At 34.5% G+C, this 27,703-nt stretch overlaps 1 protein-coding gene across 1 annotated transcript in view; it reads left to right on the top strand.

Annotated features, from left to right (window-relative positions):
- The window catches only part of LOC149410535 (uncharacterized), a 429,087-nt gene that overhangs the window by 271,172 nt on the left and 130,212 nt on the right, over nucleotides 1–27,703 (top strand). The gene's annotated exons all lie outside the window — the stretch shown is intronic.

The raw sequence follows: 27,703 nt of genomic DNA, 5'->3' as shown, positions 1-27,703 counted from the left end.
TACTTAACCCAGTTAATAAAGTTTTTGTTTCATCACTTTCCGTGACTTTATATAACTTTTTAAAGATGTGATGAATTATCATTGTGATGATTTTATTCGGTCACCGTTTAAACTTTCTAGATATGTGTTCGTAGTATTGTTATTTAAAAAAAAATCTTCTACTGAAATACTCTTTTAAATAAGGCTTAACATTATAAACTCCTTCAGACTGGCAGTCAAAATTAATTCTTACATCTTAAGTCAATCTTCGAAAATAATTACCCAATGCGATTTTTGCTATTTTTTAAGTTGCTGTCGTTAGGTAACCAAAGTCTCGAGGCTGCTTTTTTACCCCCCATCTGAATGCGGCTTCACAAAGCGTAACCACAAACTCTCGCAATTCCCCACAAAATATAACATTTAGTATTATTTTATTGTCACTGTAGAATCATAGCGTTCTCTTTTCTAAATTCAAACCACCCCCTATTCCAAGTATTTTACATCCTCCATAGTGCCTCGTGGCGATCACGTGTCCGTGGCCGTGGTTGATTGGATCACAACATCACACAAGCCGCTAAGGGATGGGGGTGCGCAGTGCGCATGTCTACTGCGCAAGTCATCCCTGTGCCAATCCCGTTCCCTATATTTTATTACATTTTCTACAGCTGTGTAATGTGATTATTCAATTTTGAAAATTGGACTAGTGTTAAATTCAATTAAATTGGCGTGACGAATTTGGCTTGTAAATTGGGAGTAAGTTTGGTTGGTTGTATCCATTCTGTCTCCGCAGTGTATCGTTTATTGTAGGAATCACCGGCTCAAGACAAAGTCACGTTATTGATTAACACCATTATTGTTTTAATTCATTATTATTATGAATATTGTCAGTAAGGTCTCTGGGATGTGAATCTTACATTTTTTATTGAACTGTTTTTTGACGATAAATAGACATTTTGTAAATTCGTAACTTATGATATGAATGAATAAGGAAACTGGAATTAGTTGACTTAACCTGAAAATTATAGACGGACAAATATTTTCAAATTGTATAACTTTTGAGCTCACCGTTTGAATGATTTTGTCGGCTTTAGAGAAAAAGATTTTCTATATAATGTGTATTGTTTGCTAAAAAAAGCGATTGTCAAAATAATATATATTTTATAAAGTCACTTAAACATTCCCCAGGTTTTGAATAACCGGTAGTATTTGAATTCCTACTAGTTATTATAAGCGGAAAATATTGCTTGTGCAATGATGGAGTATTTAGCTAGTTGAGGATCGAAACCGCACCGCCTGAGCGGGGTACCAGATACTTTGGACTACAGTGCCAATAACCGTTTTACTAAAAATATAACCCCCACATTCACAAATTAACGAAACCTACCCTTTATAGCAGAATTACACGAAGCTTATTTTCGTCCAGCTTTCATGTGGAAATCGCGATGAAAAAATGACGTGTTCAATTTTGGTACCTATTTTCGTACAGTTTAAGATGGCGGACATTATTTGACATCCTGTAGCATGTAACTTTTTTACGTAACACGCGGATGATATTTTTAATGTTGCATGTTTATTTCGTTTTATATTTAAAATATTGATAAAAAACAATAATACGCGCCTTTTTTCGCCTTGTATTATTGTTCGGTATTGTGAATTGTATCACAATTATTTTTAAATACGTGTATTTTTGATGAATTGTTAACGGCAATGTCAAAGGCAAATGTTAAATGCGAACAAATATATTTTCAAAATATTGCCGTTTTTCGACGATTTAGTAGGTATCTCAATAAAATACTATTTCTTCCATAATGCATTGCTACTAGTCAATGATGGCAACGTATGAAATTGTGATTATGAAAATAATGATCGTTTAAAGCATGATTTTTCGTATGTCCTCCGATATAGTTTCCATATGGGAATCGGTATGAATAACACATCGTCTAAAACGTCCATTTGTCAATAAGACAATATGCCGTTGCGTCATACCGCCTGTTTTTTTTTCATTGTCAAATTACTGCAATGACACGGCGCTTTGTTCCGCCGTTTAATGTTGTTTAATTCTCCCTCTACCCACCCACCCACATAATCCCATGATCAATCCGACGGCTTGTTGTTGTTGATCAGTTCGCCTGCGGCGCAAAGTGCCCAGTCACTCTCGGGTCATCAGTCACGACTCAATCACCCCCGTTGGCCGGTGCCCGCTGCGGCCTTGATTTCTGAAAGATTGTTCTGTCGAACGAGGGTGGCTTGATTGTATTACATTTCAATTTTTTTTTGTAAGTTCGCCATTTTTTTGACGTAAAATAATTCAAAACGTGCTATTCTATTATCTAACACGCACATTTTTTTTTAAATATTATCATGAATACCTATGTTAAACCAATATCTATCTATATAAATAAAAATGTAAATGTTCGTTTGTTCAAAATCTTAAATCTCCGAAAGTTCTTCACGGATTGCTTTGAAATTTTGACACAACGTTGCACCTATATTAAACAGATATCATCTGAGACAGGTAAAAACATGCTATTTGAAACAGCGCCATCTGTTGGACCTAAAAGCAACAATTTTTCTCAATCTTCAAGTTTCTCAATCTGCACAGAAAGACCGAGCCACAGCAACGCGTGGCGGGGTACAGCTAGTTGTAAATAAAATTCATAAATATGTATTTAATTTCATTATCTTGGTTACGATATAATATACTACTTACTGCCCCTCAATAGAAATGTCTGTCTATACCACATGTTCTATGATGATAATCTATTCCAGAAGCAGGAATTACGTAAATAAAGGTATTAAGGCGAAGAACTAGTAATGCAAAATCACGTGTTTTTTGTTTGAAAATTTGGTGGCTTAAAAATATTTTTTAAATGCTACAATTAAAAACTGTGAGTATAACCAAAACCTCCTAGATCACAAGGCCGGGACACTCATTCAAAGCAGCGTCCTAACTCGTATGGGATTTCACAAAAAATTTCATTTAAATTATTTTTTTCAATTTATTATTTTTTAATAAAACATATTAAAATGTTTTAGTTAGCTACAAAAAAAAAAAATATTTTTCTTAAATGTTCCCATACAAGTTAGGAGGCTGTCCCGGCCTTATGATCTAGGAGGTTTTGGTATAACACATGTAAGTATTTTATAAGCCCTGAAAAATATAAAAAATATCAGGCCTACACAGACATAGGAATTAATAGACGAGAAGATATGGGCGAGGGGTAAAATCAACTGTTGAAGAACGAAGGGAGTGAAGCTGACTGTGATTCGTCAATAAATCAATCTGACAGTAAATAGGCATCTCGCATTATAATATCACCATTTACTTCTTAAAAGTAAAATCTGCTTTGAATGAATAGACATTTTTACATGGGAGCGCAAATTACTCGCCACGTTATGAACAAATTTGCGAAGTCCAAATTCGGCAAAGTAAGGCAGCTTCTATTTTCAGAGTCGTAGTTAGTTTCAGAGTATTTAGTTAAGACACTTTTATAAATGTTCATAATTTACTTCCCAGCAACCAACCAGCTTTGTGTTTCGCGTCCAGACGTTTCTCGATGTGATAGTAACAACTGATTCATATTATACGATGTGAATATGCTTAAAATAAAGTAAAATAATGCTTATATATGGAATGTAATACGACAATTGGGTTTATTCTCTTTTTTCACATCTATTTTTACCAGTTTTCATAGTACAAGTCAAAATTTTGCCGTGTTATTTCGTAAAATGAACCGATGATGCCTCGACCATAGTTCGCACAAGAATGATGACGTCACGTTTTCAAATTTCATTTGAGGCCATACGCGAGCCCAGCCGGCTCAATGGAACCGGTATGGGGAGTGGGGATAATACGCTTTTAATCACTTAGGGCAGGTCTACTAATATTCATATGTCTATGCAGGCCTATAAAAATGCTTTTGATTTCAAAATCTCCTACCTAGGAACCCCTTTTCGTTTATGATTTTACTGTGTAATGTGCAAATAAGTTATTTAGAAAATGATAGTAATACATTTAAATAAAATGAAACACACTTTTTGCGATTTTTTTTCCTGCATAAATCGAAACAGGCATCTAGTGAACCTTATCGCCACCTACATAAGAAGTATTATTGTTAGTGGCCCGATTCTAAATAATACACGAAATGGTTAATCGCCATAATTAGATAATATAATATATCATTTATTCATAATATTTTTTGTTGCGTCAATTCTTTTTCAGCGTTTATCAGTAAGTAAACAATAGAAAAATATGAACATGCGCGAATTCAAATTAACTGTCAACTGCAGTGATGGTAATAATTCTACGGTACACCTGTATCTGATTTTTTTTATTAATTACGATTTCTGTTCGCCGCAGTAAAAATGTTCCCCTTTTTGTGATTTAATTGAAACGAACAGGTGTTGTATTAATTAGTATTTATATTATGGACTGTATTTTATTGTGTTCTCAGGCAGCCGACATTGTTAATTGTACTGTTACTTTAAAAAAATCTCAAGTGATGTACCTGAGTAAAATTTATTCAGCGTATTGATTCTATTTCAATCTCGAGAGCAACATTTTAAATTTGTGACAAAGTTTGACTTGATATTTATAGTTAATGTTTATCTTAGATTAATTAAAAAAGAAGATACGTTACTGAGACAACGTACGTGGTTTCACCGAACTAGGACCAGTGGACATACTTGGGATTTAATAATATTCCAAGCTATCACCGGCTTGCCACAAACACGTCGCCCTGAGATCTAATGGAGTTTCTTTCCATTCGTAAATAAACACAAATCACTTATAATTAATTAAGTACAATAATTATTCAAGGCTTTAGCTACCCTGAAGCGGTAAATGTCGAAATTAATTAAAGCGAAATAGCAAACGCAAGTTTACGAAGGACAACCTAGTGACAGTACGTCGTATCTACTTCGCTATGCGTTGTCGCGATGCAAGCATAACACACGGGCGGGATGTTGATAATACAGCTATTTCATCCGTTCGCACATATTCTTTGAATTGCTATCCTTTTCGTATGCGTTTTGTTGTTAGCTTGAAACTAAAATAACGAGAAGCGCGTGATGTTTTATAGCTATTTCATCCGCACACACATATTCCCTGAATTGCCATGCTTTTCTTAATCGTTTTAGATTTGGAACATAAAACAAGAACTTGCTGTATGTTTTGTTCGATTAGTATGAATGTAACCTGTGTGTATTTAAATCGATAATGTTTATTTTTCTGTATTTATATCATCAGAAATTGTTAACAGTAATATTTCCCATTGGAAAATATTCAGTGGGGTGTGTATCTAATTAGCATATTTATACAACAGCATTTTCTGTAATGCAACACCACCTGGTTGTATGTAGGGTATGTAGGTAGTATTATGTATAATGCACTGAACGTGATTTTAATTGTATAAACAATTTTTACTGCCTTCTTTAAATTAATTGGACAACAAAACCCTGTGTATGTAGTTCATAATATAATACGCCTTGTTGACGAGAAGAATTTTAAATAGGAAAATTATTTTAAAGAGTACACCTTTGAATGTTTGATTTGAGATTTTCACAGCCAAAAGTATTTATTATCTAAAGTGATTTATTTTTGGGGTATTATGCCGTGTTGCCCTTTCCTCCTTTAGCACACATTTCAGACAACTTTATACTGTCTATCGTTAGGGCATATCTGTATTTATATTTGTGCAAACCAATAGCAAGTTTCAAAAAAGCTCTGAACAAGTTGGGCACCCGCCCGCAGTCCTCTCTTACCCCGAAAATGCCTAAAGATATGCGAATATCTAAATAACTCAAGTCATGATATTGTTGTTGCAAATAAAAATATTTTTCGATCGAGTAGTTAGTTCTATTTGGTATATGGAAGGTAATTAGGCTGAGTCAATCAGGGCTGTCTATAATACCTATAAAATTTTTTAAAATAAATAGTTACAAGCACATTATCAAAATATATTATGTTTTAGAAATATGTATATATTGCCACGCAATCATTTGTACACTTTAATGGTACGTTCCAGAATTTTTGATATTCTGTGTGAGAGACCTCCGTTCAGAATCGTATATTTGTTTGAATTTGTTTTAGCCGTGATCAGTGACTAGATCTGAATAGCCAATCATTTCCGAAACTTCCTCTTCCACTTCTTCTTTCCCCCTTTACAACATGACCCATTTTGGTGAAAACACGGTCCCACCGGGCAGTATTACAGCATTACAGTATGTTTTCATTTTCTACTATTTTTTTATCGTGGTCCAATAACAGCCCTAATTTTCCTAAAACAAAGGTATCTACTTACGTATTAAGTCGTACTTAAGTACCTATTTTTTCATCGTGGTTCAATAACAGCCCTAATTTGCCTAAAACAAAGGTATCTACTTACGTATTAAGTCGTACTTAAGTACCTATTTTTTCATCGTGGTTCAATAACAGCCCTAATTTGCCTAAAACAAAGGTACGTATTTACGTATTTTGTCGTACTTAAGTACCTCGAGCATCACCCTGTCCCCCCATGCTGAAACATCCCCGTTCGTTTGTTTGCATTAAATATAAATATTTATCGTAGCTCCAAAGTAAACACATCAATTCGTAGAATGACCGCTGCATTTCGCGGTCGGATGCATTTCACCTATCATTATTTGCGTTGCATATTTATGGCTTGTTGCGTATTGCATATGTTGCACAAATTTTATCATCGGCAAATGATGCGTCCATTAATGCAACGTCACGGCGAAATTGTACGGCGAATAATGCATTATTCGGGGGATTTTCAAAACATAAGGCGTTTAGCATAAATATAAGGCAGGGATGTAATAGCCATTTAGTGTTTTATTTTCTCAATCTACACTAGAATGATTAAGTCATGGCGTATTTCGTTTTTTAAGAAGCTGACTGCGACTCCACTCTAATAGATGGCGTTGCTGGAATAAGCCCCACGCAACACACGAAGGGCCAGTCCCAGAACTACATAATAGCAATGTTATGTGGGACAATTTGTTTTTAATGCATCCGCTAAGCTTGATAGGTAGTATTCCTCAATATTGAAACCTGGGCTTCTGGAACAAAAGAAAGGCCCAGATAGGATTATAGGATAAAAAGGAACAAAAGAAAAGCCCAGATTGGATTATAGGATAAAAAGGAACAAAAGAAAAGCCCAGATTGGATTATAGGATTAAAAGGAACAAAAGAAAAGCCCAAATTGGATTATAGGATAAAAAGGAACAAAAGAAAAGCCCAGATTGGATTATAGGATAAAAAGGAATACAAGAAAAGCCCAGATTGGATTATAGGATAAAAAGGAACAAAAGAAAAGCCCAGATTGGATTATAGGATAAAAAGGAACAAAAAAAAGCCCAGATTGGATTATAGGATTAAAAGGAACAAAATAAAAGCCCAAATTGGATTATAGGATAAAAAGGAACAAAATAAAAGCCCAGAATGGTTTATAGGATAAAAAGGAACTCACCCGTCGCAGTTGGGGCCAGTCTGCCAGATTCTGGACGTACTCAAAATATGTATATTAAGTTAAATTTACATAGTTTATTCCACGGTTGTGGTTATGATATAGGTCAATTACTATTTTATACTGAGCTCTGCAGAGCTACAAATGAGCATAATGTCACTTTATTGACATCTTGCAACAGCAACCGGTCATTGTGACATTTTGGGATGGGTACATTGGGTAGGACGGATGACGAACCTCGTGCTGGCACTGTTGGTGGACGCGGTGGACTCTTTCGCTGTAGCAGCTGGCCCAGTTTCTTCACCACCTAGGATTCTTGCTGTAGAGTCTCCATCTTGTATCTTCGTGTCACCTGTTCCTATACTTCATTTTACTTAATTAACTCTATTTTTGTAATATTTATATTTTTTGTAATACCTGCATCAACTGTAAAGCGCCCCTGAGGTGATATCTCACAAAAGCGGCGCTATACAAATTATCCAATAAATAATAATATTAATAGGTAGGACAATTGCAGGATTTGAGATTTCCTATCCACCAAGTCTTTGCGAATACAAATCTACCAATCCCATATATATTGCGTGAACAACTATCATTCATTATACAGAAGGCTTATTTTCACTGAACATAACTAGTTCCGTACGTTTTCATGAATTAATAATTTTATTTAGTTATTGTCGTGACAGCCGTTTCGCCTTTTGAAGCCGTTATCATGTTGTATCCCTGCCATATATAGAATGAGCGAATTAATACCATGACTACTCCTTCGCTTCCTCGAGAATGGTTTTCAGGCAATAGTGCTGTTGATTTCCTGAAATGTAATATGAAGTTACGTTCTAATATAACCTAGCCTTTACATACCTGAAGGTAAAACTCGCGTTTCCCTCGAATAGGGGGTCACTAGGATCCCCATTATATCGCGGAGCACTCGTGTTTCGTAATACTTATTTCGCCCTTCACCTTAACCTTCAGATATTAATTAGTTATTACATATTTCTTTGTTCCTACCGTTTAGCCTGAAAATGCCTATCTTCGCCCAGCAGTCAATCATTAAGAAACGCAAAACGGTAAAAGAGATACAAAATCGCGTAACTCAAATACATATACTTGTAGTCCTTTCAAGTAAAATGCCCTTTTTACGTCAGCACCCTCGGCTAAGTAAAAAATAGTAACTGAATATCTTTTTTTGTAAATGCAGATCGATTACCGAAAAGGTTTCCCAGGATTATCTAAACTATAGATTATGTGATATGAAAAAAGAAAAACTTAAATATCGCACAAAAATCTCATTTGGGTGATGTATGTTAACCCCGTCCGGCGCGGTAGGGTTAAACCAATTGCGTTCGTCTGTAATTGTGGTCTTATAATTTATAATTTACTATATATTTAACCATATCTACTAGATATTTGATATAACTTTTTAATTAAAATAAATATTATGCAGTTTGGTTTGGAATTTCAGCCTCAAATACAAATTTAAGTTTTGTATGAAAAAGACCGCGCAGCCGTTCCTCTTACAGTTACTAATTTTGGTTGTTAGTGCCTGGGTAAATAAGTGAAATATTCCTCCGTAGTGCGTAAAATAATTCAAGTACAATGAACTTTTAATTTTCAAAATTGGAACTACTTATCATATCAGATTGATCAGCGATAAAGTAGGTACCAATATTATTTACGAATTAATAATTCTTTATTCGAATCGTGTATGTGTCTTGTTCAAAAGCTTGACAGATGCTAATGTTCATGAAATAATGGAGTGAAGATTCTTTACTGACAATGCGCGTGGTTTCACTGAACTAGGTCCAGCGGCCGTTCATATACATATTCTTTGAATGGCTATCCTTTACATAAGCTGTGATGCATTTTTTTATGTCATTGGATAGATAAGATTCTAGACTATTGGATAGATAGATTTTTCAACTTTGCTATCATTAGATAGGTAAATTTCTCCTTTTGAAAGGCTATGTAAATAATTTCACCTTTTTTATGTGAAACCGCAAAGAGTTCCAACAGTCTGGAGCCAGTGAGACTATGGTATCCCCAATTGGGGTATGTTGTGAGGCTGAAGGTAGCGGGCTATTCAGACCTGATCATCAAACACGGCCAAAGTCATTTCAAGCAATGTATCAATTCTGAATGGTGGTCTTACACCAAGGCGATACTGAGAGTATCTTCCACTCTGGAACGTGCCGCGAATATACTTTATATCACTTAAATAACTAGAAGGGTCTGCGCTAGTATTCTATAAAATTTTCGAGTACGAAATCTTTATCATGCATTTTGTAAACTACCCACAAAACCACTTGTAATGTAATTCTTATTTCTTTCTTTCTTTTGTAGTGATTTCACTTTAAACTTTCCTTTCCTAACGGAAGGTGGCGCCAGGTTCTTCACGTTCTTCGTTAACAAATCGGTTTATTTATAAATTCCCAAAAAGCCGACATTGTAAATCCTCTCCTAATTGAATTATAAGCCCCCGAATTAGAGTCTAGATCGGCGTGTAATACCCATTGTGAGCGAGCCGTTAGGGTCCATATTGGCGTGACAAATCTGTACGGATTTCGCAAGACAAAGGGTGTAGTTATTGGTTCGCGCCGCAGGCAAAATTCGACCCTGTTGTTTTGTTTTGGAAGCCTTGATTGAATTTATTGATTAATGCCAGTAATTGAGTGTTTGACAAAATTTAATGCAATTTCGAATATTTTTCATTTGAAAAGTTTGGTTTCTGTTTATGATGTTATTTTTTCATTTATAATTTTATTAAATGGGACACTACGGCTGCTGGGGCGTTGCTTATTTAAAGTTACTAATTTGCAAAATAATATCAAGCCATGCACCACGCTAAACATTAACAGTCCTACTTATAAAGATTCCCTAATACGGTGAGGAGGGCCGTATACTGCTCTGGTTAAAATATAACTCATGCAATTTTTTTAGGCTGGCACCATATTGTTCCAATCCTCAAAAACACGGTCATTTTTGCATTTCGCGTTTAGTTGCTAATTTCACGTTTCTTCATATGACATTTACAATGTCATTAACCCGGTCTGCATTGAATTGCTTAGAAATTTGGCCAATTTGATTATGCGTTCCGTATTTGCTTTGATAAATGGATATTTCGATTTAAAATATTCCTCCGATGGTGCTGCCATGGGTACTACCTTTTTTACATTTTCACCACGCGACCGATCGATATTTGTCAAATCAAACAGATTATTAGCAAAGTCCGCGATCTCCGTCTTCATACCATAGTAATACGTCCCTAATCCTGGGGGTCGGACGATTTGAAAATCTGTCAGGCTCTAATACTGCGGTATTACGGCCGGTATACGCAGTACGCATGCGCGTGATTATGTGTAAAGTTTTCTACTAACCTGGTGCATCAAGACCTCTTGACCCCTAGGCCCCATAGAGGCGAGTGCAATTGTTTACATACTCAAGAAATAAGTTCGGTGTTTGAAAATGTATGATCAAATTAGCAGTATAAGGAAAGTGTGTCATCGATTTGCAGTATAAGGAAATGAATATTGCTGATTCATAAAAATCTTGTTAACAAACGGATAGCAAGCCGTTTGTTAACAAGATTAATTAGCCAATAAACTTTTAGCACATTCATAATATAATTAGTGTAAGGAAAAATTATGATCATTTTAGCAGTATATGGAAATTTAAGTTATCTTAGAACACATGGACACGCCCCCATCACACTTCTATCGTAGCTCATCATTATATATTTTGTGGGGCTTACCTCTAAGGCTACTTACAAAGATAGAAAATAACTAAAAAGAAAATTGCAAAATAATCTTAATTTAAAATAATATTACTTGCGTACTCACAACTAAAAAACACGGGATATTATAATTGAAAGATTGATAATTACTTCCAAGCTAAAGAGCGCAGACCCTTGAAAAATCACTTATTCTGACTTCAGTTGTTAAGATCAACATCTCAGAAATTTTAACAAAAGAAATATGCATTTCACACGTAGAATTAAAATAATTTTCTTGATAAAATATTATACTATACTTATCTGATCATTTGACCCATTAGTTCCATTTTTGAAAATTGCACTTCAATTCAAAACGAATCCGAGTTCATAAAAAACAGAGTTAGAATCACCGACAGACCCGCAAACGAAATTCGGAACGCAATGTATTTTTTACACTACCCCCCACATTAGACCCTGAGAAAAAAACATTTTCCCTCAGGGTCTATGTTTTTTTGGGGATGCTGTGTGGATGATCTTTTTAATGAAAGAAAGAAGAGATCGTGGTAAGAGAAAAGTCTAAGAGGTAAAAGAAACCAGTTGGAGAGGTCAAAGGGTCTACTCAAAACGGCCTCCCGATCTGGCACGACTCGCAGCTGGTGGTCACCAAACGTAGTGAACCGCTTTGGGTGACCTATGGTAGTGGTTTTGGTTATCCAATAAATGGTTTCCGGGGCGACGGTACCGCCTCCCAAATTGAAATGTTTGATTATGTTTCTGATATTATAGAATGGACTCTAATGGACGTTATTTGTAATATTGCGAAACTCCTTAACACTCGTATTCATGTGACCTTTACTTTATTAGGGCAAAATTCCTTATCTTGTTTGTCACCGGTTCCTTTAAAATTTGTAACAATGAACGCTAGAGAAAGTTAAATAAATAGATCGACCCTTTTTAAACAATGTTTTCGTCTGTCGAGTGGGTTTAATTTTTTTTTTTATGAACAACTTGTTATCTACTGTTTTACTAATCATTCTGTTTATTTTTGTTTCAGGTAAGCACCATTTTCTTCATATCAACAGTGGTTTCAATCCGACGTCGTAAGTATCTTTTGATAACCTTTTTTGTACCGACATTTCATAGTGATAATATCTATTTACTTATTGGTCGATGGCTAAGCACCATAATAGTATTGACACAGTTTGAAAATTACCGTGTACGTGTGTTATGGTGTACCTGAAAACTGGGTCTATTTTTAATTTGGACATATTATTACTCTAAAGAATTGAAAATTTTTACTTTTTATAAGTTTTTGTGACCCCAACTTCAACCGTTCACTAGTGTATACCACATTGTTACTGTTTAAAAAAACTACATTATATCGAATTGTATTCGACTCCGTATCTTATTTCAGTGCAGAGATATTCAAACCACTCTTTAAACACTCCTGACGCCAATAAGAACAAACTTAAGTTTTTTTAACGATATCGGTCTAGTAGTTTTTGAGTCTATAGAGAACTAACGAAGAAACATTCATTTTTATAAATATAAATTGTTTAAATCTAATGATTTGAGAGTTAATCAACATTTTATTTTAATCTTGATTTTTTTGGTATAAGTCAGAATGTTTTTTGTCGCTTACTATGCAATTGAGGATATATTGTATCCCTTTAGTTTTAGCAAGGTCTTGACTTGACTTGACACTTCTATTTTAATTCCATTTCTTATGTATTTCCTGTTTGTCTCTGCTTTTATATACCATCTTTTACTCTTGCATTGTACATTGTCTCAAATCTCGCGTCGCTTTGTAATATATTGGACGTAAGTCCGTTAATTAATTAATAAATAAATAACATATAAATAAAAATAGTCCAAATCAAATTGCAGTTAGTTGTTTAAACAGCCCATAAAGAAAAGCTATGCTGATTTATGAAATGGCGGTGAATATATAAGTATCTCTTGTTATTTGTGTCACAATGGAGCGATGTTGGAGTTATTGATTTTTTTTCCCAGAATACACCCCCGTTCCTGACACGACTCTCCGTGATAATACTAATATCGTATAAATATCGCTCCTAGAATGCGATATTGCCACATATCTTGATAAGAGCAAAATACGATGTATGGCATCTTGACGACTTTCATCTATTTCTTCAGGGGGATCAGAGTATTTCCTGTTGAATAAGGTTTATGAGAATTCCTTGTACTATCTTGCATATTAACATTTTACATACGTTCTTGTCACACACTTAATCAAGTAAAGAAATGTGCAGATCGCCATACTTATCTACGCAGTCGAGAGGGTCGCTATTGTCGCCGCTATTTTACTATCTTTAATTTCTAAATAGTATAAAATAAAGTCACTATCCGCGTCTGTCTGTGCGCGTAGTTCTTCTAAACTAGGCAACGGATTTTGATAGGGTTAATTATATTATTATTATATTATTCACTGTCGTTTAGAGATTTTTTTTCCCGGAAGGTTTGTTTATAAAACATATGCATATTCCATTGACAACCCTGAAATTCTCGCCAAAATAAAATTTTTCGTACCGACTAGAAATACGAGGCAAAGTGCTACATTTTTCTGTGACAATTCTAAAACCAACTATGAAGCTTATACACCTATAAATAGACTACATCATTTTGGCAATAAATTTGGGAATATTGTAGACATGCTTAAAGATTCCGTATTAGTTATAAAACGAAATCTTTTTAATCATTTTACTGAGATGGATGAATTCACAACTCCGTAGTGAATACATTTTTGTTTTTATATGTAACTATATGTTCCTTAATACATATTTAGCTTTCCGTAATCCACACTATTAATTTGAATTTACCTTAATTTAATTAAAAATCATAATTTAATGTAAACTATGTAACACAACTGTATTACTTGTTAACTACTTTTGTAAAAGCCCATTAGGGCGTAAATAAATACATAAATAAATAAATAAATATTATATTTATAGAAAATAGAGAAAACTCGATGTTTTGCAATCAAGTCGTAAAGAAATATTATCGTGCGCTTACATTGCTACCGCTTGCTAAACCTTATATATACATCAAAATAATGCAAAACAGAATTGTACATCTTAAAAAAGGCCTATAGAAAAGTTCGTGATGGTAAATGTCCTCCTAAGGATAACCCCCAGCAACGCTATGTACACATCAGCTAGTAAATTATAAATCGTCCTTATTCGAATTTGTATGGCCCTTATAACCCGACATACAATCTTACTACGCAAGGAGATAATGTTTTTCTATGTTTCAATATAATTCAGAATATATATTAAGTTTTGTAACGGCCATTTATGTATACATGGCCAACAGTAGGGCGCAATTAGAAGCCTAGAAGGAATATTAGACAAGGGAAGGGTTTACGGTTCCAATGGCAACACTTCTTCCGCCTGTCCATCCAGCAATTAAACATACCGAACTTGTGTTTGTAACGTCAATAAACAGATATACAGAAGATTATTTGACATTCTCCTGCATAAAAAGATACCAACTGTTACAGTTTGTTTGTTTTAAAGCAGCAAACATTTGGAACTTTGCGCTTTAGCGTCACATAGGTACAGATTTTTCTGAATTTTCTAGGTCAACTATTTTATTTATTTATTTTTATTTATTTAATACATGTTACATTATTATGAAATTACTACTAATACTAGGCGGCTGCCTGTTTCATGGTGACCAATTGAGTGTAATTAATTTGTATTAATTATTAATTAAGTAATTAATTTTGTTACTAATATTAGTATTTTAAGCTTGTTATATCTATTTATTGTTAAAATGACACACATTGTCTCTCCAAATTTGCGATGTAAGTAATTATAAATAAGAAAACATTAATGAAAATATGTTATAATAATATTTAATTTCGGACGAAACCAATGTTCAATTCCTTCGTTGGAGTCCTCAACCAGGTCACAAGCAATATTTTACGCTTACTGTGGTGGGAGTAGGATATTTTAGAATATTGTCAGGTTATTCGTAACGAATGTTTGTCTTTCTTAAAAATAAATAATTATATTTATTTTTTTAAAGTTTTTATTCCAGATAAAAGAAAATTACATTTTCACTCATTTAACTTGAATTTTTTTTTTTTTAACATTACATAACAATATTATTCAATTTCAGTGTTTTGCTGATTGAGCATAAAGTGAACAATTTTTTAAATGTACCTACTTACACTTTTTTAATTTTTAATTTTGTATGGAAAGCAATTATATATGTTGCTTCCCCTCGTAACTAATGGATTGCTTGCGATAGTGAGTATGTATGAAATATATAAATGCATGTTATCGTGTTGCCGTGTAAAGTGTGTGTGTGCACTTGGGACGTTTTAATGAATTCTGTATTTGTATGTATGGGTTTATTATTTATTTTGTATTTTTAGAAAGACGTGTATTATATTCATGTAGTTAATGTTAACAGTTTTTTTAACATATAATTTTTTGTGGATGTTATAGGTTTGAAGTGAAATAGCTTTTTGATTACTTTGTTTTGTGTTACCTGTAGTTCATTTATATATGTTTCATGTGCGTTTCTCCAGATTTCAATCAAGTAGTTTACATGTGAATGTACGAGGCTATAATATAGACCCTTTTTAAATTTAATTTGGTAACAGATATGATAACCGGCTAAATACGCTAATTAAGGGGGTGATTTTATCTTTAATATCTTGCATATGCTGTTTAAATGTTAAGTGTTTATCGATGCCCAGCCCAAGATATTTCTCCTGTATCAGGATTTGCAGGTTGTTATATTAAATTTTTAAGGGTACATGAGGACATTCCTTCAATTTTGCGGGTTAAGCTTAAAATCGTGTATCCTGTTTTTTTAACATTCATATTTAGGATATTTGATTGGAGCTAACTGTTACTTTTTTGTAGGTCTCTTTGTGCATTTTCTAGTAAGATGTCTAAATCTTTACCCCAGTAGAAAATTGCAGTACCATCTGCATTTAAAAAAAAAATTTAAGATTGATGAAATTTTGCACACTTGACCTTTAAAACAAGCAGGTGATCATTTTCTACATTAGATTTCAAAAAACAACAACCATCGCCTTTCCTCACCCCTTAAAGCGGAATTTTGATACTTGACGAAATTTTGCACACTTGACTTTCAAAATAAGAGAAAAATTTGGATCTGGTTTCGAAAAATGCCGCGTAAAGCCCTGGCAACGTTGGGGACTTCATCTTGTCTCGAATAATAATAGTATTTCTTCATTGAACAGAGCCTCTAATAAGCCTCTCTTATTCCAACATAAGTTATTCCGAATACTGAAGTGGAGTTATAGTTGTCCCCACCATCACGTCATTCACCATTAACTGTCGAGAGCTGGTGGCTTTAAACGGTGTAAGCTGTATTTATGTTTAGTGACTACGTCTGAATAGCTAGGTAGATTCATCTATCATTAGATATCTCTTTACTTCTACTCTATCCCTTCTGTAAAGCAAACATAGTAGGAATTTACTTACCAAACTTATCTACGAAATACACGGTAAGTTTCTGTATATGCCACTGAAGTGAAGAGTGCTGTGGGCGTGTCTGTGCGCCAGAATGAAGGTCATTTTACTAAATATAAAACTTTTTCAAATATCGATAACTGTCATGAACAGATAATCAATTTGAGTGTCGATGTCTTTTATAAATTAGTATTGAGTACCATTAAAAATGTCCTGTGTAAAACATACCTCTCCGCCACCTATCTAAATATATTTGTCCCAACTCTTTTGTATTACTACAAAAGGTTTTGTAATAATACTTATATTTTGAGGTTAAATATGCATATATGCCAATATTCAAATAGTTTGTGTATTGGCACTATATGCGAAATTTTTGTAATAGACCCGTATCCCGGGATACGAACACGTTCTGGTGATTTTTTCCCTCTGAAATTCTCTAGCCGCCCCCTCTCCCAGGATACGAAAATATTCTGTAGATTGTAGCTCCTTTTTTACTCTTTCACGCCTCATCTCATTTGAGTATTTGAGTACCTCATACAAACTCATTCTGATTTCGTGTCCCATCCAAACAAATAAATTATAATACTTATATTCTTTTATCTTTGTATCTAACACGATTACAAATTGGTGCTGGTAAATTGGTAAAAAAATCGATGTTCTGAACTGCTATCCTGTGAAAAGATTAACACTTTTTGGGATTAACTGCTAGGAATTGAAAGAAAATTATAAAAAAAGGATCTACATTTATGCAATACACCATAGACATATGAATATTAGGTAGACCTGCCCTAAGTGATTAAAAGCGTATTATCCCCACTCCCCATACCGGTTCCATTGAGCCGGCTGGGCTCGCGTACGGCCTCAAGTGATATTTGAAAACGTGACGTCATCATTCTTGTGCGAACTATGGTCGAGGCATCATCGGTTCATTTTACGAAATAACACGGCAAAATGTTTACTTGTACTATGAAAACTGGTAAAAATAGATGCGAAAAAAGAGAATAAACCCAATTGTCGTATTACATTCCATATATAAGCATTATTTTATTTTATTTTAAGCATATTCACATCGTATAATATGAATCAGTTGTTACTATCACATCGAGAAACGTCTGGACGCGAAACACAAAGCTGGTTGGTTGCTGGGAAGTAAATTATGAACATTTATAAAAGTGTCTTAACTAAATACTCTGAAACTAACTACGACTCTGAATATAGAAGCTGCCTTACTTTGCCGAATTTGGACTTCGCAAATTTGTTCATAACGTGGCGAGTAATTTGCGCTCCCATGTAAAAATGTCTATTCATTCAAAGCAGATTTTACTTTTAAGAAGTAAATGGTGATATTATAATGCGAGATGCCTATTTACTGTCAGATTGATTTATTGACGAATCACAGTCATCTTCACTCCCTTCGTTCTTCAACAGTTGATTTTACCCCTCGCCTTTATCTTCTCGTCTATTAATTCCTATGTCTGTGCAATACACAGAATAAACATAAATATTATTCTAATAAATAATGTAGGTAAATTGAATGGCGATTGGTGTCGAGATACGTTACTGGTTATCTTAGAATCCGGAATCGCGACTAGAAACCAACTTAATTATGAAATTACGCGACTATCTATCAGTGTAATTATATTTAAGTATGATACATACAAGGAAATAAAAGATAATTTGGCTTAAGTGCGACCATTTGTTGATGAATCTAGTAAATTATACTAAATTACGGAACATGAACGAGAAAAGCAGGTTGAAATGTGAAAATGCAGTTATATACCTACTTGACTTGAGTATGGCAGAATTACTTTTAATAGTACTGGACGAAAATATGGGTTTTTCCTTTAACATTACTTTTTTTACTACCCGGTTTCGCTTATGAATACTATTCTTGTAATATTCATTAATTTAGTCCACGCCCCGAATAGGACAGATACAGGGCAAGAAGATATTGTGATGATTCTTTGGTCAAAGGTTCTTTTGGTGACAAAGTCATGAAATTGCCATTGAGTGCCATTTTGTTTTTTTAACAGTTGAAAGATTCCCGTTAAATGCCGATTCTAAGGACGGGTTGTTTCAGAGAATTTGAACAATTCTTCAAATTTCAATCTTAATTTTCAAGTTCTGTGAAAGTTCTTTTCAGGTTCTGTTATTATTTCAGTTCTGTCAAGTAACTGGCCTATAATGATATAATAACAGATCTTGAATAGGACTTTCACAGAACTCGTAAATGAACGTTGAAATTTGATGAATTGTTCAAATTCTGTGAAACAACCCATACTAAGGAGGGATTGTTTCAGCTTTTGAACGGCCTTTTGATGTCAATGTTACGTTTGAATTTCTGTGAAAAAACTGAACCTTAGTATCAAAATTCATAAAATTTATCAGTTATAACGGCCTAAATTAACACTTTTTTTTAACAATAAAAATGGAAAAATATGTTTAATAAGATTTTTTATAAAGTGCAAATTAGTTTTTACTGATCCATTCAAACATATTTACTAACTAACTAACCATCACGCCGTTAGTTAGTTAGCCGCAGGGGTAGGCAGAGAGGACGGACCGCCACACAACTCGATCATGGCACACACTTCTTGCCCCATTCACATTCACACTTCATCTCATACATACTCTTCTATTATTCTGACTCTTGACATGGCCCGACTCGAGTATCCGATTCATTTGATCGTGCCATGTCTTCCTCGGGCGTCCCCGACTTCTGCTAACATGTTTCCGATTCATAAATAAGATTTTTTTATACTTTTATCTATAAATTTTAGTTTATATCTTTGCTCCAATAGGCAGTATCTCTAAAAACGGGATTTTTAGAGCTGAGTCCTAATTGCATTAAGCCAGCGATGTCCACCTACCTCCCAAAATACCCCATGAACCAGACAAGCACCCCCCGCGATTCCCATAGCTATTTCCCATACAGGCGAAAAACTGCTGCCTCTAATGGACGGGGGATTTGCACTGTGTGGACTCTCGGTGGTAGAAGTGTAGACTGCATGGGAATGTCGTAATGTACTCAGTCACTGGCTGACAGAAGTATATTGTGAATGTGATTGAGACCTCAACTTTCCCGTGAATTTGTTCATAATATCCTTATTGAACAAATAATACATTTCACTGGCCTGCCAGGGCCCAAGAGTTCGATGGTATTTTGTCAATTGGCGACATTATTTTCTCTTTCAAATTTTATTTATTATTTTTATTTTAGCCATTTGTACATCCAAGTTCACAAATGTCTTGACTGAGGATTGAAACTTCCTCCCCAGGAATTAAAGTGCCAACTCTACCAACCTCGACAAATTCCATTCTGGTAGTACCGACATTCATTTCGTGTATTAACTGCTATAATGTCGTCCGTTTTCAGAGACATGCGTAGTTATATGTTCGCATGTGTGTGCGTGATTGATAGAATGCATTGTAATCGACAACGAGTCTTCCTGCGGAGTTTCAGCTCTATTGGATTTCGGGAAGTGGGTTAATTTCCGCTTCCAAGATTTTCCACGAGAAATCCCATTGGGGAAAACATTATAAAATTTAATTTTGTCAATACAAATCATAGTAAATAATTTGTTTTTTAAATAAAAGTTTACTTAATTCAAATATATTTATTTAAAAATAGATTTATTTTGGTTCAAAAATTATGAAAATACAATACATTCAATTTAGGTGCCAAATATTTCAAAAATATAACGATGCGTATAATACAAATGTATATTATGTATTTTTTAATAGAAACCAACACTGAATGTTTTTTTTGTAGGTAATTAATATTTGATTAAAAACTAAAAAAACAGGTTTTGTTTTTGAAACAACCATGAGATACGAAAATTGAAATGTAAATTAAAGTTATTTTAATGTTTTCGTATTTCTAATACTTAATATCCACTGAAACTAAAATCTATGGAAGTGTGATCTGCACCGATTTAAAACAAAGCTTAAGTCCCTAAATTATATTAGATATTTCGACGCCTCGGCCCAGATAGAATTTCAACACTTGAAAATGTGGACGCAACTAATTCATGTTCCTGCATTCCTCCACCCAATTACCTGTGCCTGTATGACAGTGTGGAATACCATACCAGTCCGTTAAAAAAACTTGTGCTGTGAACATATTCCCTCACTGCTTTATAATATCGAGTCTATTACGGAAGCTTGTGCAGTGATCACCCGCAGTATCCCTCAAGGCCATAATTTCGATTGGCAATAAGACGTGCACCAAAGACGTGTACGCAACACAGAATCCCTTTCCAATTCTAACTGATAACCACATCTACCACAAAAGTTGTGTCAAATATTGATTACAGTCCACAATAAAACCACAAATTGATTCGCAGGCGAGATTTGCGACTCCAGAGAATGTTTGATGAATTTTACCCAAAGTAAGATAATTTTGACCTTACTCAGACACGCGTTTACAACACACTTCTATTAATTTGATCTCTTCAGTGGTAATACCTAATATTTGTGTTACTAAAATATATTTATTTATTTTCAACAAGAATAATTTAACCATGTTTATGTTAATATTCGTATTTTTATTTTCCGAAATTTATTATAATAATAATGATGGCGAAATAAAATATTCCGCTGCTTCTCTTTATAATATTATTCTATCAAACTTAATTTCTGTGCAGATCAATCATTTCCCCACCTCATTCCCATCCCCTTTCTTGCGTCTGCACCACAGGGAGATACTTCTCCTAGAGTGGGAATACCACCCTTGGCGTGTTATAAATAATCGATTCTAATTTATTCGATTGGATTAGTAATGGAAATTATGTTTCGAGATGTTCAACGATCATCGTGGTAAAATTTTATGGTCTTTATTCAAAACGTGATAAGTTACATTTCTTATGTTAGGAGAACACTTTGAAACCTTCAACCTGCATTTGCATGATTCTTTAAATCGATGCTATTTTATATAATTACCGCACAAGAGGTCTAACTTCCCCCAACTGTCTGGAACCAGTGAGACTATGGCAATCTCAATCGGGGTATGCTGTGAGGCTGAATTCAGTGGGGAGGGGAATTAATTAGGGAATAGGAAGGTGGGGAAGTATCTAACTATTCAGATCTATTCACCAAAATCGGCTAAAGCCATTTAAAGCAACTGATCGGTACTCTTTCACCAGGGCGTTACTGGAAGTATCTTCAACTCTGGAGCGTGCCGCAAATATACAATAATATTATTTTTTAATTAATTTGATAATGACACAAATAAAACAAATAAAATTTTCTTGCGATTTCGCGACCTCCGCATTCGTAGCACAAGCACGGAGGCCGTCGAAAATGATAAGATTCGGGTTTTGTGATTTTTTGAATTTTTATTAATAGAAACATAAATAAAATAAAAATAAAAATGTTAATGTTCGCTTTTTCAAAATCTGAAATTTCAAAGCTTCTTCTTATTAGTACCAGGAGTGTTTATATAGTGGTTTTAATGGTAGAGGAAGTCGGGGATGCCGAATACTTAAAGCAATAACTCTGCACTGAAATGAGATACGGAGTCGAATCAAAGTGGATGTAATGTAGTTTTTTTAACAGTAACATTGTAATATATTGTAGTGAATGGTGATGACGCCTTAGAAAGACATAAGCAATAGCGAAGCATTGCGCGGTTTGCGAGTTTATTAATAATATTTATCGACACCCTGATAGGCTTTTACACAATTTTCATAGCGTGTAGTTATCGTAGTTATATTAAATGAAAAAAAGAGGACGCGATCATTGATAAAAGGATATAGTTTTCTTTTTTAAATTCGTATTTTACAATTTGCTGCTACTGGTTTGTTTCCGCTGTTCGCTGTAGATATGTGAAACATTTGTGTGCTACGGTGAAACACCGAAAATTGATAAGCTACTGTTTTATGATTTATTACGTAAGACGACACAGTGTAAAGGATCGATGATTTAAGGATCTCCCGGCTACGGTATGTTTCTGGTGATATTTATAGCTCATTATATATTATATAGTTTCCTACAACACCTTCAGAACGGTTATGGTGAGTGTGTATTTGAAGAGCGTTTTCGCAAAGAAATCTACAAAAACTTTTTTTTCGTGAGACAGTTTTAAGTGAATATCAGTCGTGGTCAACATTTTATGAAAAACTTTAAATGCAAATTCAATTAACTGTTAGACATGATGAATGGTAAAAAAACTCTATTCATTTGTTAAATGCCTTCTTTTTTAAAAAAGAAGTCGAAAATTTTTGGCAATAAATTCACAGCGCGAAATACCAATATGTTTTAGCTCTACGCATTATTGTGATTTATGATAATGCTTTTTATAAAATAAAAAAAATAATTGATTGCTTTATCTTTCAAAGTTCCTATTTCCACCAAAAATGATTATAAAAATTAAAAATATAAAACCTACTGTTGACACGTTCTTACAATAAATACATGAGCAAAACTTTTGAGAGAATCAGAAATTAAGTATTTTTTTTTATATAACTGGTTGCCTGATCAGATATATCGATAAGAGAATAATGGCTCTTTTACATTACATATATACCTACTTAGTTATTTCACTTTTACATTACATATATACCTACTTAGTTATTTCACTTTTACATTACATATATACCTACTTAGTTATTTCACTTTTACATTACATATATACCTACTTAGTTATTTCACTTTAACGTTACATATATACCTACTTAGTTATTTCACTTTTACATAAATGTTAGAATGTATATTGTAGAAGTTACACTTTGTAAAAATTTATCATTTTCTATTACACATAAAGCAGGTAAATATATATATTTTTTTAAAATCTGAACAAGCCATTTCGTAGACACCTGCGTTCAGAATAAGTATATAATTTATTTAATTTTAAAACCGTTTGGGGTAGATATTTCTCTTTGTGAAAACACTCCCAATTTGTAATGTTGCTACGACTCTTTTCAAAGTCTACAAGATGTACGATTTTTCTTTATCGCTGTATTACTTACTCTAAGACACTTACCAACCTCCCCTTTAACCCATCTTATTCCTCTCTCCACTCTCGTCAACCTCACAATATACCCCAATTGGTTATCCATATTCCCATTAGTTGCGGGCAGTTAAAACTATAGCGCGATTTTCACAATGTTTAAAAAAATCTATGGGGATCAAATTTTCAAGTTTTCCCGTCTTTGAATTTCCCTATTCTGTGTGGCCTACCTTGTCGTTGACTTTAATAATATATGATAAATTATTCAAAAATATAAAGCCCCTGTTATTATTTTGCAAGGTAAAGTCTTGTGTCTTGTTCCGTGGGTGGGTGGTTAGAAGGAGGTGGGGAGAGTCGGTCCTCGGAGGCGAGCGCCAAGGCGAAATAATTCAATAATATCCCTTCATAGTCTAACACGATAAGAATAATATTATATAGTCTGGAAGACACTGTCCGTGGTCAAAGTGTATATTGTTGAGAGTGCTTCATAATTTTACTAGGGATCTGTGCTTTAATTATGTGTTTTATTTTTGTCTTCCCCTTAAAAACTCACAAAATTATTTTGCTAGCTAAATATAATTCGTAAAACGTTTTATTGAATTTCGTCTTATTTTCTGGTGCCTCTCTTAAGCCTGTGATAGACTACGCTATATTCTCCTGGCTTGGCCTATTTCAGCATTTCGCCGACCATACATTCCCATTGGTAGTTCCCATACATTACCCTTATTCGAGTTTAACTATTGAGTACAATAGGGGCAGTCAGAAACTGTATTATAACCGAGCCACGAATTACGGGAAAGGAACGAAGCAACTGCAAGCGGCGTTTCACGCCATTTGCAGTTGCTCCGTTCCTTTCCCATAAGTTGCGGTTAGGTTCGGCAGTTCGGCTCGCGTATGTATACGTAGTATTACATATCCCTAGTTAGATGGGCACAGTAGAAAAAAGGTAATGGTGGATATCCAGATACACTGGACACGGTTGATACGCACAAATTATTTAAAAAAACCACTTCAATCTGTTTTATAACAATTATGTAAATATTGTTAAATATGTAAATACTCGTATATATGTCATTAAGATAGTCACTAGATATAAGTCTTAGAGATAAGTCACTAGTTTAAGTCATTAGTTCTAGTATTAACTATTTAAGAAATATATTTGTACAGCGCCCTTGAGGTGATTTCTCACGAAAACGGCGCTATATAAATTAGCCAAATATTATTATTATTATTAATGAGAAACAACTCATTTTCATTGTTTCATTGATATAGAGTGTTTTAAAAATAAAATTTACCTATTAGCTGTTTCCAGTGTATGTCTGTTAATAAATAAATAAATAAACGTAATTTTCGAAGTCTATTACGTCATTTACTTGAGGTCAACACGTATATGAGCTTCTGGTAGAATAATTGCATACTGTTAAAATTCGAAATCTTGTAATATTTTGTATTAATGAAATAAACATTATACAACACTCACTGTCGTTTTCATCTCGAGATAATTTTATGATCCTTTGAAGGTTCCTATGAAAAATATACACAATTATTATTATCGGGCCATCGGAGCACGACATTTTAGCGCGCTATTTTTAGCGTGGAAGGTTCCGCTCAACCGGAATGATCCGTTGCCCTCAATATGTATTTTTTATATTTTTTCCTCACACACCGCCTAACTTTGGAGTAAATTACTGGGTACATAGTACAGGGTGGTGAATAATTAAAATCCATCGGTTATTGGATCGACCCGCGCGGAGGGGAGAAAACTTTACACCCTCTTTAATTTTATAATTACAATTAAAGCACCCTTTGTATGTACCAGTGGCGTGTCGTGACATTCTCTTAACGATTCTGCATTGTGGTAGATGCTCTCAGTATTGCCCTGGGGAAAGACCGCCATTAAGAACCGACGTCTTGATTGCAATGGCTTTTTGCTGTGTTTGGTGAATAGATCGGATTATCCAGGTATTGATCAACATTCCTCTTTATTATTTGAGCTTAATGGGTCGCAATTTCTGCAAATCCAGTCTACCACCTCTTCCCAAAACCACTAGCAAACACCGCCTCCGAAAAGGCCAACTTAATAAGTAAAATGTATTTTTCGGAAACCTCGACCCTCAATGATCGAAGTGCTGTCCCGCCGTCGGTTACTCATTGCGGTATATGAAAAAGCTGAGGATCCTGCATCGGGATGTACTCCAGATCTTACGGGCGCTTGATGTTAATAAAGCTGGCGGACCTGACGGAATACCTGCCTGGTATTGCATAGGTGTGCTGCAAAAATAGCTCCGACATAATAATCGATAACATAATTTTGACGAAGCTTTTTAAAAAGTCCCTGAAGTCTGGCTCTGTATCCTTTGGATGGAAAAAGGGGCCATTTATCCTTTTCCAAAGAAGGGTGACCGCTCCAATCTGGCCAACTACCGCCCCATAGCGATCACAGCTATTCTATCCGAGAATTTGGAACGTGTGATCAACGACAAACTGCTCAAATACCTCGAGAAGAACAAAAATATTAACTTCCGTCAATATGGATTCCGTCGTAATCGCTCGTGCGGTGATCTTCTCGCGTATGTGATGCATGTTTGGAGGGGGTGCCTGGAACGTTGGGGTGAGAGTGGTTGCACTGGTCATTTCGAAGGCTTTCTACCGGATTTTTCACCGAGTACTTGTCAACCAACTGCCTTCTTTCGAAATTAACGCATGCTCGTGGTTTGCCGACTATTTGAGGGAAAGGCCGGTTCAGACGGTTGCGGATGGTTTCAATTCTTCCCCAAACTCAATAAATGATGGCGTCCCACAGGGACCGGTTCTGTATCCGACTTTGTTTTTGTTGCACATCAATGACCATTTGTCGTATGCACCAATTCATTGCTCCGCGGATGACAGTCCATGATAGTTTTTTTTGATAAGCCCCCTCACAATATAGGTACCCTAATTTGGATTGCCATGGTTGCCATTGACGATTATACAATTTTAGAGTATTTCCAGCATTTTTATTCCCAAATAGTGTATTTAAACTATGTTTCTGTACAAAAGAATTTATTTTCATTTTTCCTCCAACCACTTGGAATCAGTGTGACTATGGTATCCCCAAACGAGGTGTGTTGTGAGGCTGAAGGTTATGTGGAGGAAGGAGATGGGGAAGAGAAAGGTGGGTAAGAAAACCTTGCTATTCAGATCTGGTCACCAAACATGGCTAAAACCATTTCAAGCAACTTTTAGATTCAGAATTGTTATCTTCCACCAGGGCAATACTGAAAGCATCTTCCACTCTGGAACTTGTTGCAAAGACACTACATATCATTGTTCATGAATAAATTATGAAATTACACAATTTCATAATAAAAATATTGCTTGCGCACTTGTGGGATTTGATGGCGCTACCTCCGGATTCGTAGCCGAGGATCGTAACCACTCCACCACGGAGGCCGTCAAAAATGATAAGATTCAATTTTTTGTTTGATGAACCCATTATGATTTATTTTTTTAATTTAAAAAAAGAATTATTGGAATTATTATAGAAACTCGTGCCCAGTCGGATAATAACATCACGTTTATTATTAAAATACATTTCGGAGAATAACTTCATGCTTAACTTTTTATTTTATAAAAATAATTTAAATACAAAATATTCTTACAATTTTTTTAACAGTTCACGAACTACTAAATAAACATGATTAACCTTTCCCTTACTGTGCTAAAAAAATACACGCGTTACGGTGCAGTGTAGTCAATACACATCTCAAAATAAGCGATTTAATATCGGAAAAATATGAATATTCATAGCTAATCGATTATGTTTATTATATTTTATATCAAAAGTGATAATAATTGTAATTTAATTGCTGAAAACATGAAAAAACCATCGGCAGATGCTAAAGAAACGTGCGAGGGGTCCACATCTAACAACGGTTCGCGGCCGACTGGCGAACTGGCTAACACAGCTGTGCGGTCGTAGGTATCGATGGTCTAAATCAAAAACTACAACTGCAGAAGTGTGGATGTCTCATGTTCCCGCATAGCGAATAAAAGCGGGACATCAATTGCGTGTCATTTCCTCGCACATTCTTCGCGTATTAGCATCAAACAGTTGATTGTATTGGTGTATTTGTTCCCGATTTTT

The sequence above is a fragment of the Hesperophylax consimilis genome, chromosome 27, assembly GCF_061612785.1.
Source record: "Hesperophylax consimilis isolate HC1 chromosome 27, BYU_Hcon_1.0, whole genome shotgun sequence".
Lineage (NCBI taxonomy): Eukaryota > Metazoa > Arthropoda > Insecta > Trichoptera > Limnephilidae > Hesperophylax > Hesperophylax consimilis.
This window is presented reverse-complemented; position numbering and strand designations above follow the sequence as displayed.